Genomic DNA, 18,017 nt, shown 5'->3' with positions numbered 1-18,017 from the left:
TCTGTTGCTATTATTTTTCCGTCACTTGGGCTTGTGAGTGGCCTTTTTTGTGGGGTGAGCTGTAGCTTTTAGTAGTAACCATTTTGGGGTGCATACATCTATTTGATCATGTTTTATTCAATTTTTTCGGAGACAGCATATTCATCATTGCACTTGGAGCATGCTTGGAACGTAGAAAATATAGATACCAGGACTGTAGTACTAGGCAGTGACTGTTGTTAGCTCTCCGTTAACCACAACTAAAACTTAAATTAATCTGGGGTGGATACTTCAAGTACTGAGCTGAAACCAATTAATATCATAATTCAAACCATTTGCAACACAAGTATCATCAAATTTTGGGGAAAACTCCCGTATTGTATATAAAAATCCCCAAGAAAGAAGGGAGTTATACTGTCTCCCCATCCTAATGAATCGGTCACAGGTTGGAGGTGACTGAAGAAACGCGTCGACTGTGGGAAAATAAATCAATTTCTGCAGGACACACAAAAACAAGTTGATCATGCATAATTTATATACTTTTTGTCCACTAAGAGAATCCATTGATATTGGAACTACAGTGTTGATACTTTACTGATCGTAAATTGATCATTTAGATTGATACATATCTGTGTATGTTTGTCAGTGAGCTCAATTTTTAACAGAGTGAATAAAAGTTATACTTTATGTTTAAAATTAGTTAGTGGGCTCTTCCCAGTGTAAGAAAGACTGGGAGGGATAGAGCTAACAGCAGTTACTGCCTAGTACTACAGTCCTGGTTTCTATGTTTTCCCTACTCTGAGCATGCTCAGAGTGCAATGATGCATACACCCATAGCTGGGCAAAATCAGAGAAAATTAAACCACAACAACATGGCAAAAAGTGGACTTCAGAATTCAAGTCCATAAAAATAGTTTCTGAAAGCTATATGCCTTCATGATGTGTGAATTACCTTATGCATTTTAGATTTCCATTAAATATAGGCTATGGGAAACACATTTAAACCCTGGAAAGCCATCCCATTCTTTTTCCCAGGATTAATGTCTTGATGGAACATTTTGAACACATATCCAGCCACAGACTAATGAGAAATGCTGCCAAGTCACCTGTTTAATATTTTCCCTATGTCTATTCTTTCTGTGTACAATAGAAGAGTGTGTCATTTTTATCTATATGTGCAGCTAAACATCAACTACATCACTTCTCATGCTAGGAGAAGACCATGTAATCCTGCTGGCCAGATAATCCCTTGCATAAACACTTTGCCCACTTGAGCAAACAACTCATACTGAGTTTACTTCAGATAATAATGGAATTGAGATGATTAAAAGCCATTATCTGTACATGTAATTTTATATAAAAATGTCAGTTTGTTCAGTTGTGCGTCCGTTTTAGTGATAGTCGTTGTGTGTAAAAGGGCTTTAGTAATATAAGTGGTGCGCTAATCTTAAGAATGAGGTTATGTGAGGGTAGACTGGCTGTGTCATCAGTTTGTAGTACTGAATCAATAGACATATCGCATTTCTTCTCCTTTAAATTATTTTAACAAAAGATCATTAATAGCGGCCACTGTGCTATTTTTGGGAGTTAAAAATCGCATGCTTGCATAACTAATTTATGAGCTTTGCTTTGATGTCAGAGATGTCGGGGTACACCTTAGCAGTTAATTCTGTAAGAGAGGTCACCTCTATGGCTAAGCTTGGTGTTATGATGATCTTACCTTCAAGTGTAGAGTTTACCCTGCCTCCTGTTTTAAGTTACTTCTCTGAAAAATGCCCATCGGAGGCGACACCACTGAAGAGAACTCTCATATTTGTTATTAGGGCAAGCTTCTGAATAGAAGGCCACAAATATGAGGATTTTAAACATGACCTTCGTCTGCTCGTGTCTCCCTGGGCACAACTGCTAAAGTTTGACGAAAGTTTCCATCTAAGAGAACTGTAACAGTCCCCATTAAGCCAGCATTTGCTTTGCACCATATTATTCTGCTTTGATATGCAGCATAGAGGTATCTCTATATGCATCAGATTTAAGGGCAGTTTAAAAGCAGAATGAGCTGTCTTTCCTCCATCTAGTAATGTGGCAGCACTGCCAGAAAAGACGACAGCCAAGGCTATGCCACGATCTTTCCATATTCTGGATAGCACTAGATTTAGGACAAATGATTTGCCAGTACCACCAGAAGCATCCAGAAAATATTTGACCAGTGCCCTACTCAACACTTTCTAAAATTTGGCTGTAAACTTGAAACTGTTCTTCAGTTAACAAACTTTCGTTATTAGACACTACTTGTGCCAAGAAAATAGTGTCATAACTGATCTCTCTAAGGTAATCTCTATTTTGCTCAACTCTATCACATCTTCTAGGTTGAGGTATACCACAGTGTTCTAAACATTGTCCTCTAAAAGACAACACTGTGTCTTCAATAGAAATCAATCATTATAAATTTCATCCATAATATGATGAACATTTTCTTGAAACTCTGGTACTATATGACGCTGTATGTCCTCCGATATACTATCCTTGTATTTTTTCCAAAGACATAAATCATCTGATAGTTGACAAAATATCAACAATACTGAGAAAATTTCCCGTAGGCTGAATGGAGAATCAGAAAGAGAAGCTTCTTCCTTAGTAGCATTCCAGTGCTTGTTATCCTCTAGAAAACTTAGAGCCTTGCGGACTGATTTATAAGTCAGGTGAACAATACCATTAACAGTCTTCAAATCCAAGAATGACGTTGGAGCTCTAATTTCATGAAGTAGAAGACTAAGATATCACTCAGTGTTATTATGGAGGACGGTGTACACTCTGCCCAAAGTGTGATACATTTTTACTTCCGGATAGCCATCAACATCATTTTCACGTTTTCTCCTCTCAAATCTGTTACTTTTCCATACATAGTAGGAAGGAGCTCCCGCATAAAGAAGAGTTTTTGCTAAATCATCTGTTTTGCATAGGTAAAAAAATACTAAAATTGTAGTTTTTTCAGGGCTGTTATCCTTCTGTAGCAAATTATTCTTGTAATTTGGATTTAAATGGATACGCTGGCCATTTTCTAAATAGCGAGATAAACGACTGTTGGAAACATTTTGTGTATAGAAAATGCCAGACAACATCCAAACGGCCTCAGAACTGCTAATGTATTGACCACTTTCATATTTACCCATGTTTTTGTTAGATTTTACAGAACTGCAATACTCCATGTTAAAATAGGTGAAAAAAGTACGTGAAAGAACAGGATTATAATGTACCACCCAGCGGTTATTCAGGGTTACACTATTGATTTCAACGGTGAAACCAGCATCCTTCTGAGCTCTTCACCGATACCTTGGGTATCCTTTGTCTTCTGTTTGAGTTTCTTTCAGAAGGGGTCAAGGATACTTTCTGCAGCAGCAACTTTCTTTCATACAGGGTGCATTGGTGTCAGAGTAACACTGCTTACAGCATCAATCAGGCCCACCTCAATGCCCCGTTGCCGGCGGTAAAGAAAAAAAACACCACACACAGAGGTCTGGTATAGTTCCTCACACTGGGAGTAACTGCGCACTTTATTATAGATTACATGGGGCTTTATACCCCTTATCACGTCATAAGAAGTGTGTAACTGTCTTATTGGCTCAAATCCACCGCATATACATGTGATGTCCGCAGTTCCGACTGAGGCAATCTCTGGGAAAACAGCCAAGCACGCGGTCTTCTCTTGGCCTTGCAAAGTCTTGGCATAATATCTAATCAAGCTTCAGTAAGGTCCATATTAAGTTTTTTTTTTTGCATTATAGCATTGCATAGAATTAGCATATGTATAAAAAAGGCATATAACATATATATATATATATATACACACACAAACACACACACAAACACATATATACATATCCGTATTTTCCACCTACATACACATGTATTTCCCTCTCAAATCCCCCTAAAAAACTTAATATGGAGATCAGGCACCAGGCCTCGCACTCTCCCTCAGTCACCTCAACTCAGAAGGAGGACATGGATTCCCTGGGCTCATCTTCAAGGGCATCCATAACCTCTATCTGTACAAGTTGACAACCCACAGGGTGCCCCCTCCTTAGAACCTACAGTTTTCTATACTATCCCTGGGCAAATGGGAAATCCACTGACAGTCCATCTTAGGAGACCGAGGCAAGGGCAGTACTAGTCCATCTCTCCATGTCTTTGGTAGCGTACGGTGGTTGGCATTATCGGGACTGGCTCTTCATTTCTTTCAAACAAAGGAAATGTTGGTGTCACATTGTCCAGTCCGACAGACTGGTTAATCTTTTATTGGCGATAGTCACCTTATCTTTAGGTCCTGTGTTATTGGAATGTAGGTGCAACAAGTTTCATCAATCATCTTACATATTCCACCTTTTTCTGCCATAATCATATCCAGGGCCATTCTATTCTGGAATGTCATAGATGCGGTGGGCCCTAACTGGTCAGCTAACCCTTGTAAAGCATCCCTGGTGTAATTTACAAAACTCTGCTTATTGTAATAGATATCATTTATCCAGCCCACATTCTTGTTAATAGTGACGATAGCAAATAGGAACTCAAAACATGCCATAACCTGATGTCTGGCCTTGAATTCATCTGGCACCCCCTAGGCACTCCTATTGCATATATATATATATATATATATATATATATATATATATATATATATATATGTGGATCAAAACTACAACCTAGAGCGTTAATTTCTATATGTGCAAGGGCATTAAGGATTTGGCTAAGGCACACTCCCCAGTCCAGTGTCTGCGTCGAGCATGGTACGTATCTTACCATCTCCGCATATCCAGTAGACATCTCCAAAAGATTGGACCTGTGTTTGAGCCCAGGCACCATCCTTCCTGCTTGCGCAATTTCCATCAGTGAAATTTCCCAAAAATGTGCCAGTACCATAATTAACAAAGCAAATGTAATTTCCAGGGTATGTTCTAATACCTTCCCTAGATCGGGGCACCTTAGTGACAATGGGGTATTCCTTCTTCCACTTCTCACACTGTTTCTTATTGGTGGTGGTGTTGGTATATAGACTGATAAAACAAGTCTCATGATTTTCAGGTAACTTAGGTCTCATGTCCACTAGCTAAATGGAATTGCGGATTCCTGCAGCGGAATCCGCAGTGGATTTTGCCAAGAGGTAATCATTGGCCATCCACGGGTCCATTAAATTGATTTTTGCACCCGCGGATGGCATTTTAAAAGAAAAAATGCGGCATGCTCCATTCTGCCGCGGATCGGCAACATTGCTATCACATTAATAGTAATGTGTGCGGATATCTGCATGCAAAAAAAATAGCATTTAAAGCAAATCCGCGCGGAAATCCGTGGCAGATTCTGCGCGGATTGTATTTTTCAAGTGGACACGAGGCCTTAAGGGGGACCGTGCCCAGATGGGGCCTAGCACTACTGCAAACATAACAGTCAGTCTGATTATGGGTGTCTCTATTGCATTTCATCCATTCCAGCTATAGATTGCGGTCAGAAAAACCTGTCTCTATAGCCATGGTTTCTTTAAAGGTAGGATGAACTATCGCCATAACTCCGCCCTCTATTTTCAATTTGGGGGCAAGAGGATTCGTTGAACCTACAGGTTTTGATGACTGTATCCATCTAGGGTCACCTTTCATGTCTACAATTTTAAATTTTCCTAAAGAATCATCAGTTCTCCCATGCGTCCACACCCCTATTATGTAGTTACCTGCATCTCCTGGTCCCGGGTTCTCAATGGTCAATATCAGCGGCATATTAAGCCCATGGTCCCCATTTCTATAACTCTTTCCTCGCCGCAGCAATGTCATTGGGCTTATTAATGATTTTCCATTTTTGTCCTTTTTATTTTGAGCACTCTGAGGCTTATATCCCCAATCTTTCCCAGTGTTACAACCTACTGCCCCCCAATTCTTGCATTCTGTCCTCCAATGATCATCTGTGACACATATATACATTTCTAGAGTATAGAATTCATATTGCCCATTTGATTATGTGAGCTTGTCCTGATCCCTGAAACAGGGGGCTAGAGTACAGTAGTCAAAGGTGTATATGGCTACGTGTTAAAGGAATTGTACCACAAGGTCACCTCCCCTTCATATTCCCCGGACGAGGGGTTCCAGTTTCCCTCCTTTCCTGCCCCTGACAGTCTGGCAGCTACTTCTGCCCAGGCCCCCCACCCTGCCCATAGCATGTAAAGGATACACAGGATCATGAGTTCTGTGCTCCGGGACCCAGGGCCTTTTTGTAGTGTGAAGCGTGGATCCAACTGGGCTTTCCTTTGAGTTTAACTGCAGTTGGGGTGGTGAGCAACACCTGGTAGGGACCTTCAAACTGGAGCTCTAGTCCTTCTCTCTCAAACTTTTTCACATAGACCCAGTCACCTGGTTTCAGATTGTGACACTTATCTGTAGGACCTGGGAGAGAAGCGGAGACTGCGGAATGTATTATTGACAATATCTTGGCAAGGCCCACGACAAAATTAACAAGAGAATCATTCCCCAAGCTCAGCTACTGTGGTATGTACCCTCCTGAGAAAAAAAACTAATGGAAGGCACTCAATCCAAGATTTGCCCATTTCCTCCATTGCCTTTTGTATCTTAAATTTCAGGGTACCGTTCATCCTTTTCTACTTTCCCCCTACTTCGTGGATAGTAGGGTGTGTGAAAGGCCTGGGATACACCCAAAGCAGTTGCATTATTTCACTTGTGAAGTGTGTACCTTTGACTCAATCACTTCTGGTGCCCGTCTCTACAGATTACCTCATTTATGAGCTTCTGTGCAGTTAAATGCTTATTTACTTTGGTAACAGGGTAGGCCTCCAACCTAAAAAGACATCAACAACAAGCACATATTCATACTTCCCAACCAGTGGGAGCTGAATGTAGTCAATTTGCAATCCCTGAAATGGGCAGAGTGGCCCTGGCAAGTGTTATGTGGCAAATTTACTTCAGCCCTGTTGCCTACGGCACAGATCATGCAAGATTGGACAAATGATGTTGCAGCTACAGAGAACCCAGGAGCCACTCGTCCTCGTTCAAGCGCTGACATTATTGCTGCTTTGATAGGTGTGTCTTTCCGTACATCAGCTGGGCCATCATTGGGCACAGGGACCGTGGTAGGCAAGTTCTGTTGACTGTTCACCATACGCCGTCCTGTTCTGTTGCTCCCATTTTTAGTCCATTTTTCCTTGCTGGCTTGTAACTGTAAAGTCCTTAATATATCAAAGTCCAAAGTTTTGTCAATGTCCAAAGTTTTTGTCAACGTCTTCTTTTGCTCTACGGCTTGAGGGCCGCTGGCTTTGCTGTGTGGTCTGCGAGTGTGTTGCCTCTTGCTTCTCCAGTGTAGGAATTGGTGTGAGCGTTCCACTTTTTCAGGTAAAAGTAGGGCCTCCATGAGACTCTGCACCACTGCGTCATTATTAATTGACTGTCCTGCTGAGGTAATAAACTGTCTGGCCTTCCATATTGGGCCGTAATCATGAGCTATGCCAAATACATACTGGATATCAGTGTAAATGTTTGCCGTCTTACCTTCTGCTACTCTACATGCCTCAGTGAGGGCCTTCAGTTCCGCTTTTGCGCTGAGACATGCGGAGGAAGAGCTTCTGCTTTTAGGACATCTCATTGTGTGACCACTGCATATCCGGTATGCAGTCATCCATCCTCACCCTGGTACCATCTACAAAAAGCTCAAAATATGCATTGTCAAGAGGGCGGCTGGCTTTGCTGTGTGGTCTGCGAGGGTGTTGCCTCTTGCTTCTCCAGTGTAGGAATTGGTGTGAGCTCTCCACTTTTTCAGGTAGAAGTAGGACCTCCATGAGACTCTGCACCACTGCGTCATTATTAATTGACTGTCCTGCTGAGGTAATATACTGACTGGCCTTCCATATTGGGCCGTAATCACGAGCTATGCCAAATACATACCGGATATCAGTGTAAATGTTTGCCGTCTTACCTTCTGCCACTCTACATGCCTCAGTGAGGGCCTTCAGTTCCGCTTTTGTGCTGAGACATGCGGAGGCAGAGCTTCTGCTTTTAGGACATCTCGTTGTGTGACCACTGCATATCCGGTATGCAGTTATCCATCCTCACCCTGGTACCATCTACAAAAAGCTCAAAATATGCATTGTCAAGAGGGGTTCCAGTAACCATTTTTAAAACCTGAATTTTCTTGTTGCATCAATGCTAGACAATCTTGCTGATATTCTATTTCACATAGATCTGAATCTTGTTGCAAAAAATTAAAAATAGCTGATCTGTAATACCTAGATCACCTGTGCCTTCTCCCCCCCCCCCTTTGAACCAGGATACTCAAGTGGAAAAGAGTAGCCGGGTTCAAAGTAGTACAACATTGGAAAAAGATGCTATGAGGCATGAAGTGGGGTGGATCTGACAGGCCAGAGATTAAGTGCTTGGGTTGCACTTGTGTGCATATGCTCTGGATGTCATGAGGGGTGAGGACTACTAGGGGGTAGTCCAGAACCATAACCTTATTTTCCTCGCAGAGGTCATGGACCATGCACCACATGGACACCTCTTTGTTTATTTTCTTGACTGAAAAAAGAAAGGTGTTTGCCAGAGGACATGTCTCGCAGTAAACCCCCATTGGAACCAAGTCTCCCACTTGTCCCCAACAACATTTTCTTGTGGGAAACTAAAAGGGTACTATTTGACCTAGGGTGTGTATCCTGGTTTCAAATACATCATCATAGGGGGTACATTCAATTTCCCTAGGTCTGTCTTGGAAATGGCCAACAATTTGTCAGGACCTGCGGAAGACTGAGTTTCTGCAGCGGCTGTCAGGGCGAACACATGAGCTGGATCCACCAAAAGAGCAGTTCGTTTATAAAATTCTTTTGAACTGGCACCCGAGGTCTCAACCTGTACCAATTCATGCTGTGAGAATTTGATGGATGCAGATAAGGCTTGTAAGATGTCAGCGCCAATAACAGAGACATGAGTTATATCAGGGCAGAATAATCTACAAACATCTATCCATATTTGAAATGTGATATCGTTCAAGCAAATGCATTATTCATCTGATCCTGCTTGCAATGTCTCATCAAATTTGAGACACAAAAACTTTTCCTGGCTGCCCAAGATTCTCCCCCCTCCTTTGTGGACAAGAGAGGGATGACCCATTGTGTACTTTTACATCATCTAGCTCCACCCCTTTGATTCTGGCCGTTTGCGTGTTTCTTCATGCTTTATTTAAACTTTACAATCTGCACGTTTACGTCACAAACAAGTAAAGTCTTATGCAGGGGGGGGGGGGGGGGAATTTTTATCCCCACTCAATATCGGCATCACACATTTTACATTCATCACAGTCTGAACATGGGTCATTAACTCTCATCTATCCATGCGGTCAAGTCTGCCCCGTCACCCCCACATTTGAAGGTGTACCAGGACATACAGATACACAGAAAAAAAAACATGTGACAAACAAACATATATCAGTTGAAAAGCATTGAGGCGAGTGGTATAAAGTACATGATTCTATTGAGATGAGATTGTGAATGAGTGCTATTTTTAACAATTTGTGTGAAAAAGTTTGCTGAGTGACTGAGACATTCTATGTTTCTTATTTTCTGAAGCTGTTATATGCTATATTAAACGTTGATGTATTTTAGAATGCGTGGGTATTTTTCAGCCCCCCGTCTTTCCTTCTCTGTCTGTGACCCTGAGCAAAGAGTGAAGTCCGAGAATGACAGCCCCCACCTTTGCAAAATAACTGACTGTAATCTCTCTGTGAATATGAAACACAGACTGAACAAAGTTCTTTTAGTTTAACTACTCCTTGCATTTAAACTCATAAAGAATACATATGCTAAGAGCTTTTGACAACACAACATGTTCTGCATTTTCAACCCCTGTATTCTTAAAAGCCCCCACAGGATGGGAGTGGGGTATAACTTTCTTACACTTGTATGAAAGAGACCAAGACGTGTCCATTTGTGACCTCAGACCCCAGCAAGAATGTACCTTAAAATTCCTATCTTTCCTGTCTTCTAAGACAGTATAATTCATTAGATTCATTACAAGCTTCTATTCCATTAAAGCAAACAAAACAACTTTCCAAGGTTAGTATCACATTCTCTCCTATCTTATCTCTTGGCCTTGAGAAGTTAGACAGAGGCAAAAGCTTCTGCAGCTTCAAGTAAACAATCTCTCACTAAAAGCAAGTTCAGTTAACCATTTGTGTGATATATACATATACATACAACGCACACATACATCCATATATATCTACCTAGTATTATACACCTTTTCTAATATATCTGTAGGTGACACAGTCACATATTGATCCTCTCTCTCTCTTTGCCACCAAATCACATGCCTTGTAACCTTTCTCTCCACTATGCTTGTTACCCATATTTCTCTCACCACCTGACAATCAATGTAACATTCAGTCGACACTCTCCCGATGCCGACACAATATATCACATACCGTACTTTCAAACATTTCACTTACAGATACTTTCTTATGCAAATAATACATGTACAAACTTAACTTTCCCTGACTGTCCCTTTGTTCTTCTTCTTCTACCTATCCCTCCTTAGCAATTGCAGCTGCTGTTTTTCTCCTCACATTTCAGCACTTTCAAGTAAACCTTTGTCCTTCAAGGCACCCTTCTTGGTCCTAAGAACCTTCTCCCAGTCACCATACTGTAATCTACCATGCAGGTTCATGTCACACATTTTCATAAGGGTTTTCTTACATTTTACAAACTGGAACCCCTGTCTCTCCGCCATCAATTCATCCGCCCGACGACGGCTCTTAAGTGGCATTGGTATCCAAGCTGAGTGGCATTGGTATCCTGCCTCCCTATAGCATCTTTTAGGCCGGCTTCACACTGGTGAGAAAATCACGTGATTTTCGCACAATGCAAGAGTGAGTAAAAACGCAGAATTATAAAACCAATGATTTTTAATTGTTTCATTCCCATCTCAAGCTTACTTCTTGTTCATCTTCACCAACTTATAAAATCTGTAAAAATTGAGGTTTTTGTTGCGTCAAAGCAGACTACCAACTAAGTGGTACACCTGTCCTTGCACTTTGAAAGTGGACATAAAACTACTTTCTACAATTTGCTTAGTTCCAAAAGACGTAATTTGAAAGCAACTATTGTACTTTCTAATACAGTTCATAAAATGTATGTGCCCCAAATGAAGACCCATAATTAAGCTACAGAGCATGTCATCTATCTCAAGCATAGGAATTTGCACAGTACCGCTGCTGCAACACATACCAGGAGCCTTTTCTTTCCACTAAAGGGCGGTAAAATATATAAATTTCTGAGTCATAGTTCTTAAAGCAACAGTTTTATCAGATTCATAATCCACATTAGAATCGTAGAACATTCCAGACAAAGCTTTAACCTTCAATGGAAACGATTGCCTTTCTGATCGTCCTCTGATTATTTCTGTCATATCTATTAACAGCTGCTCTGTGAATTTTGGGGTTATTCAGATGATCGTCAGCTGATGATTTTCTATGGATCTCAGGTTTATTTTCTTGGTGTTTAGCTGCTGCAGCTCTTTGAATCTCAAGGTTACTAATCAGCTGCAGCAGCTCTATAAATCTAGGATTTATTTTCTTGGTATTTAGCTGCTGCAGCTCTATGAACCTGTGGATTTGTCTGTTGGTAATCTGTCACTGCAGCATAGTGACTTTCCGTATTTATTTTTGTGTACTTAGTAGCGGCTTTGTTGAGCTGTCTTCTTCTAATCACATCAGTAAATCCAGCTCAGTGTTTTTTAGCAGTTTTCCTAGAATTAGAAGTACTTTTAACCTGAGGAATGGAGAGTATGTTCAACACAGCTTCATAAGGCAGGTAAACATGAAATGTCCGTTAGAGAGATCTTGCAAAGAAGTGAAACGCAGTCTATTTACGGGATTCCCTTCAACTCTGAACTTTTCATACAATTCTCCATTGTGATAGATTTCAAACACTGACCTAAATATTTGCCTGGCTGCTACTAATTTGCACAAACCACCATAAGTTTGAGGTCACAGCATATCAGCAAAATAGTCAACACAACTGTTATTATTCCCATCACTATCATGAGATAAAATGGTGTAATCATCCCAGTGATTCACCATGTGCTCCAATATCTCCTCACACACCTCTCTGGCAATGACCTGAGTATTGTACAAAGTATAGGATATTGCGGTAAACAGGCAAGCACCATCACCAATAATAGGTACTACAGAACGAGGCACCATTGTGCCATTTATGTTTTAACCTATCTGTCTACTCCATTCCCTGATACACAGCGCTCAATGAGTGCTATGTACTAAAAAGTGAAAGTATAACTTCCACTACACGAGCTGACAGTCACGTGACCGCCGGGATCCCCTGGCACAGCAGAGCTGCACGGTCCTAGCAGACCCTGACCAGCTCTACCAGTGACTATTGTCACTACAGGGGATGTTTTTCCCTGTAACTGGGGTCCTATGAATGCCCCAGCTACAGTGGGAAAGTGTCAGATTAAAACAAAAAACACAAAAAATATGTGAATGTCCCCTAGAGGTCTTATATGACGTCATGGAGGACATAGATGGTAAAAAAAATAATTACATAAATAATTAAAACAGAATTACAAAATAAAATAAAAATATATACATAAAAAAAGAAAATAATCAAAAGCCAATGCCAACTAAAACCATCGCTGTATGTGCCCTGTAATCCAAAACCATCCATATTATATATCAAAACTTCCAAAACAAAATGAGGAACCCATTCCTTTACTTTTTTTTTGCGTAACTATTTTAATTAAAAAAAAATAACTATAAATGTTAAAAAATATATTTTTTTAGCTTTTCACCTCCAATAAAACTGAAAAAAAAAATCTGAAAAAAAAAGTAAATGAAAAAGATATTAAAAAATAGCCCTATACGTCAAGGGGAAAAAACGCAGCAAAAATTATTTTGGTAGTTGAAGGTAAAAATAAAAATAGGGCAGTTAAACCACCACATGGGGAAAATCCCTAAAAAGTGTCTGGTCCTTAAGGTACAAAACAGCTTGTTCCTTAAGGGGTTAAAATTTTCACAAATGTATTATCCCGTTGGCTCTAATTTCTGAGTTATGAAAGTTCTATTTATCTTTTGTATTTCTATTTGATGCCCCCTGCATGGAGTCTTTATATTTCCTAAATGTCCTTTATCCATTTTCTGGATATTTACCTACTATAAATGAAAACCTTGAAACATAAAGAATGATGTAACATAAAGGAGCCTTAGAGCTCACTCAGACCAGCGGATTTAGCCTGCGGATAATATGCAGGACACAGCAAATACGCATGTAACATGTATTTAGTGCATATTTTATGTAGCAGACAGACTATGATAATGGTGCTTACTACGTGTGTAATACGTACCAAAATAGGATATGCTGCGTTTTTTTGACGACCGTATGAAAAGCGCATGTCTGATTAGCCCAATGTAAATCAATGGGCTTTAAGTACTGAGTATTATGTACGCAAAATATACACGCAGGCTAAACACGTTTAAGTGAGGCCTTAAAGGGGTTGTCTCGAGGAAGCAGTGAAATTTTTTTTTTGCCCAGTCCCCCTTATTAAGCATACATTACTAAGCCCCCCTGTAAATGACTTTTAAAGCCGGTTTCTACTTACAGTTCCAGCGTTTCAGCAACTTATAAAAAGTTTCCCAAAGATGGCCGCCGGCTCTTTTCCCAAGGTGCACCGCGGTTGCTTCAGCCCGACGTGCGCGCTCCCGAGACGCTACCAGCTGTGTCTCCCTGACAACCAGACGCCCCGTAGCCGCCGACTGGACCCCGGGATTGAACGCGGCCGACCACGGCACACGCTCTTGGGCCACAGTCACCCACCGCCAGGCAGCAGGTAACCGGCGCTAGGCCCAGGCTCCCCCGCGCTAGGCCCCTTACAATAGACGAAGGCTCCGGTGCCCGGCGGCAGGCTCCGACGTCCGGCGGCAGGCTCCGGGGACCGGCGGTCTATACAGTCCCCCCAGCGCACACAAAACCCCCCCCGACCCCTCACTTACATGGGTGGCTTCTCGGCAGGGCTGGGCGGCTTCTTGGCAGGGCTGCTCAAGTTTCTGCACCTTTCTCTAACAGAGAATGGTAGCAGAATGGCCGCTCCAGCGCGCTCCCGAGAAGTGACAGCTCGTCTGCGCATGCGCAGAAGAGCTGTAGCGGCTAGCAGGCTGAAGCGGCTCGTGCTGAGAGCAGAAGACCGAACTGCGCAAGCGCGTCTAAAAAAGCAAGCAGACAGCGAAATTAGACGGAGCCATGGAGACGGGGACACCAGCAATGGAGCAGGTAAGTGAATAACTTCTGTATGGCTCATATGTAATGCACGATGTATATTACAAAGTGCATTAATATGGCCATACAGAAGTGTATAACCCCACTTGATTTCGCGAGACAACCCCTTTAAGGTTACACGGTGAGATGTGCTGAGCGCCATGAAGATAGCAGCGTCAAACTGCAGCCTTGCGTACAATGACTTAATAGTCTTGCGTTGGGAACTAATGCGCATGTGATACCACAATCGCAAACATTGCTAAATTTATCAGCCAAATTGCTGCTTTGAAGCAGTCACACAACAGCATGTTCTACAAGTTTTTTTGTAATGAGACATGCTGTCAAACGTCACGTCGCCATGTAAGGCTGGTTGTCCATGGGCAAGGTGTTATAGCGAGATCCACAGTGATAAATCGCACTCGGAGGTCGCATGACACGCTTTCCATAGGATAGCTAAGAGCAGGAGGGGAGCAGTTGGAGCGAGCCAATGTCAGGCTCGGAAGTGTATATGAAGAAGATTCTAATACTGGTAGCTGGAGGTTCAGGGGTTACTGGTTCACCGGGTGGGACGGTTATTAAGTGGGGCCACTATTACTAAGTAGGGCTACAGATGGGGCACTTATTCTGTGGAGCAACAGAGGAGGCACTTTTACTTTGTGTGTCCATAGAAAGGGTACTAGTACTATGACATTTAGCAGAAAAAAGAGAAGAGTGTGCAGAGACGAGTCATGGCTGGACAAACTCTTCTCGATGATCTGGGCCACATGGAGAAGAAAATAGAATTTGAACATTACCAGAGACATCATCTGTGAAGAAGTCACCTGTGATCACTGGAGGTAACTGCACTGTAATCACTACCGCTGTGTAGAACTGGTATCTGATTGCATGCTGACTGTATTATTTAGAAGTCTCCTAGAGCAGAGCCGCTGAGTAATAAAACTTGTCTTACAGACCACAGTTTTGCTGGGGGCCCCATAAATTTTAAGTACGCCCCTGGATTAAGTACATAAGACAACACATACAATAAGCATAAACTAGAAAGCGAAGCCCGCTATGACCTCTATATGCCCTAATGGATTACGCCGGGTACACATCTGCATTGGGGCCTCTGCTCGGAGGTTCCGTCGCAGATCTGGCACAAAGTACTAGTAAAAATAGCGCCGCAAGCAGCACTTTTTTGTCCAGCAAAATTCCAGGCAGCTAAGCAGAAACTGAATGGACTCCATTATAATCAGAGGTCCGCTGGGTTCTGTCATAAGATAGACCTCTTCAGCCAGGGAATTCCCTGAAAGTGGAGGAAAACGGAATCCCGACCCAGAGGTGAAAACGTCCTTATTAGTTTAGGTTATCCTGGTAGGTGCACTCTCTCTGAGCACTGTGGTGGTCACCACAGGGGGCGCTCTGTCTATAGGACTACACATGCTGGGAAGGTCATCATCACATTGGAAGGTGTGGCAACACTGACATATGTAACCATTATAGGTCAAAGTGCAGCCATTGCCCCATACACCCCAAGAGCAGTCACCCCATGCACTCTGAGAGCGGTGACCTCATTGCCCCTCCCCCAAGAGCAGTATACACCCCGAGAGCAATCACCCTATATGCCCCGAGAGCAGTGACCCCATACGCCCCGAGAGCGGTGACCCCCATACGCCCCGAGAGCAGTGACCCCCATACGCCCCGAGAGCAGTGACCCCCATACGCCCCGAGAGCAGTGACCTCATACGCCCCGAGAGCAGTGACCTCATACGCTCCAAGAGCAGTGACCCCATTCACCATCCCGAGAGAGCAGTGACCCCATTCACCTCCCCGAGAGCAGTGAACCTATACACCCCAAGCGCAGTGACCCCATACACCCCCCCAAAAGAGCAGTGACCTCATACGCCCCAAGAGCAGTGACCCCATTCACCCCCCCCCCGAGAGAGAAGTGACCCCATTCACCTCCCCGAGAGCAGTGAACCTATACACCCCAAGCGCAGTGACCCCATACACCCCCCCAAAAGAGCAGTGACCTATTCACCCTGAGAGCAGTGACCCCATACGCCCCCAGTTGCAGTGACCCTATTCCCCCCCCCACGCGAGAGCAGTGACCTCATTCCCCCCCCAAGCGCAGTGACCCCATCCCCCCAATTTCGAGAGCAGTGACCCCATACACCCTGAGCGCAGTGCCCCGAATTTCCCCCTGAGAGCAGTGACCTATTCACCCAGAGAGCAGTGACCCCATACGCCCCGAGAGCAGTGATCCCAAACATCCCAAGAACAGTAACCCCATACACCACAAGAGCATTGACCCCAAACGCCCCGAGAGCGGTGACCCCAAACATCCCAAGAACAGTGACCCCATACACCGCGAGAGCATTGACCCCCAAATGCCCCGAGAGCGGTGATCCCAAACACCCCAAGAACAGTGACCCCCCCAAACGCACTGGGAGCAGTGACCCCAAACACCCCGAGCAGTGACCCCATACACCCCGAGAGCAGTGACCCCATTCCCCCCCCTCAAAAGCAGTGACCTTATACGCCCCGAGAGCAGTGACCCCATTCAGCCCCGAGACCAGTGACCCCATTCACCTCCATGAGAGCAGTGATCCCATATGCCCCGAGTGCAGTAACTCTATCCCCCTCCCCAGAGCAGTGACCTCATACACGAGTGCAGTAACCCTATCCCCCCCAAGTGCAGTGACCCTATGCACCCTGATCGCAGTGCCCTGAATTCACCCCCAAAAGCAGTGACCTATTCACCCAGAGAACAGTGACCCCATACACCCTGAGCGCAGTTCCCCAACTTCCCCCCCGAGAGCAGTGACCTATTCACCCAGAGAGCAGTGACCCCATACGCCCCGAGAGCAGTGACCCCATTCGCCCCGAGAGCAGTGACCCCCATACGCCCCGAGAGCAGTGACCCCCATACGCCCCGAGAGCAGTGACCTCATATGCCCCGAGAGCAGTGACCCCATTCACCCCCCCGAGAGAGCAGTGACCCCATTCACCTCCCCGAGAGAGCAGTGACCCCATTCACCTCCACGAGAGCAGTGAACCTATACACCCCAAGCGCAGTGACCCCATACACCCCCCCAAAAGAGCAGTGACCTATTCACCCCGAGAGCAGTGACCCCATATGCCCCCAGTTGCAGTGACCCCCCCCCACCCCCACGCGAGAGCAGTGACCTCATACACCCCCAAGCGCAGTGACCCCATCCCCCCAATTTCAAGAGCAGTGACCCCATACACCCTGAGCGCAGTGCCCCGAATTTCCCCCTGAGAGCAGTGACCTATTCGCCCCGAGAGCGGTGACCCCAAACGCCCCGAGAGCGGTGACCCCAAACGCCCCGAGAGCGGTGACCCCAAACGCCCCGAGAGCGGTGACCCCAAACATCCCAAGAACAGTGACCCCATACACCGCGAGAGCATTGACCCCCAAATGCCCCGAGAGCGGTGATCCCAAACACCCCAAGAACAGTGACCCCCCCCAAACGCACTGGGAGCAGTGACCCCATACACCCCGAGAGCAGTGACCCCATTCCCCCCCTCAAAAGCAGTGACCTCATACGCCCCGAGAGCAGTGACCCCATTCAGCCCCGAGACCAGTGACCCCATTCACCTCCCCGAGAGCAGTGATCCCATACGCCCCAAGTGCAGTAACTCTATCCCCCTCCCCAGTGCAGTGACCTCATACACGAGTGCAGTAACCCTATCCCCCCCCAAGCGCAGTGACCCCATGCACCCTGATCGCAGTGCC

The sequence above is a fragment of the Eleutherodactylus coqui genome, chromosome 2, assembly GCF_035609145.1.
Source record: "Eleutherodactylus coqui strain aEleCoq1 chromosome 2, aEleCoq1.hap1, whole genome shotgun sequence".
Classification (NCBI taxonomy): Eukaryota; Metazoa; Chordata; class Amphibia; order Anura; family Eleutherodactylidae; genus Eleutherodactylus; species Eleutherodactylus coqui.
This window is presented reverse-complemented; position numbering follows the sequence as displayed.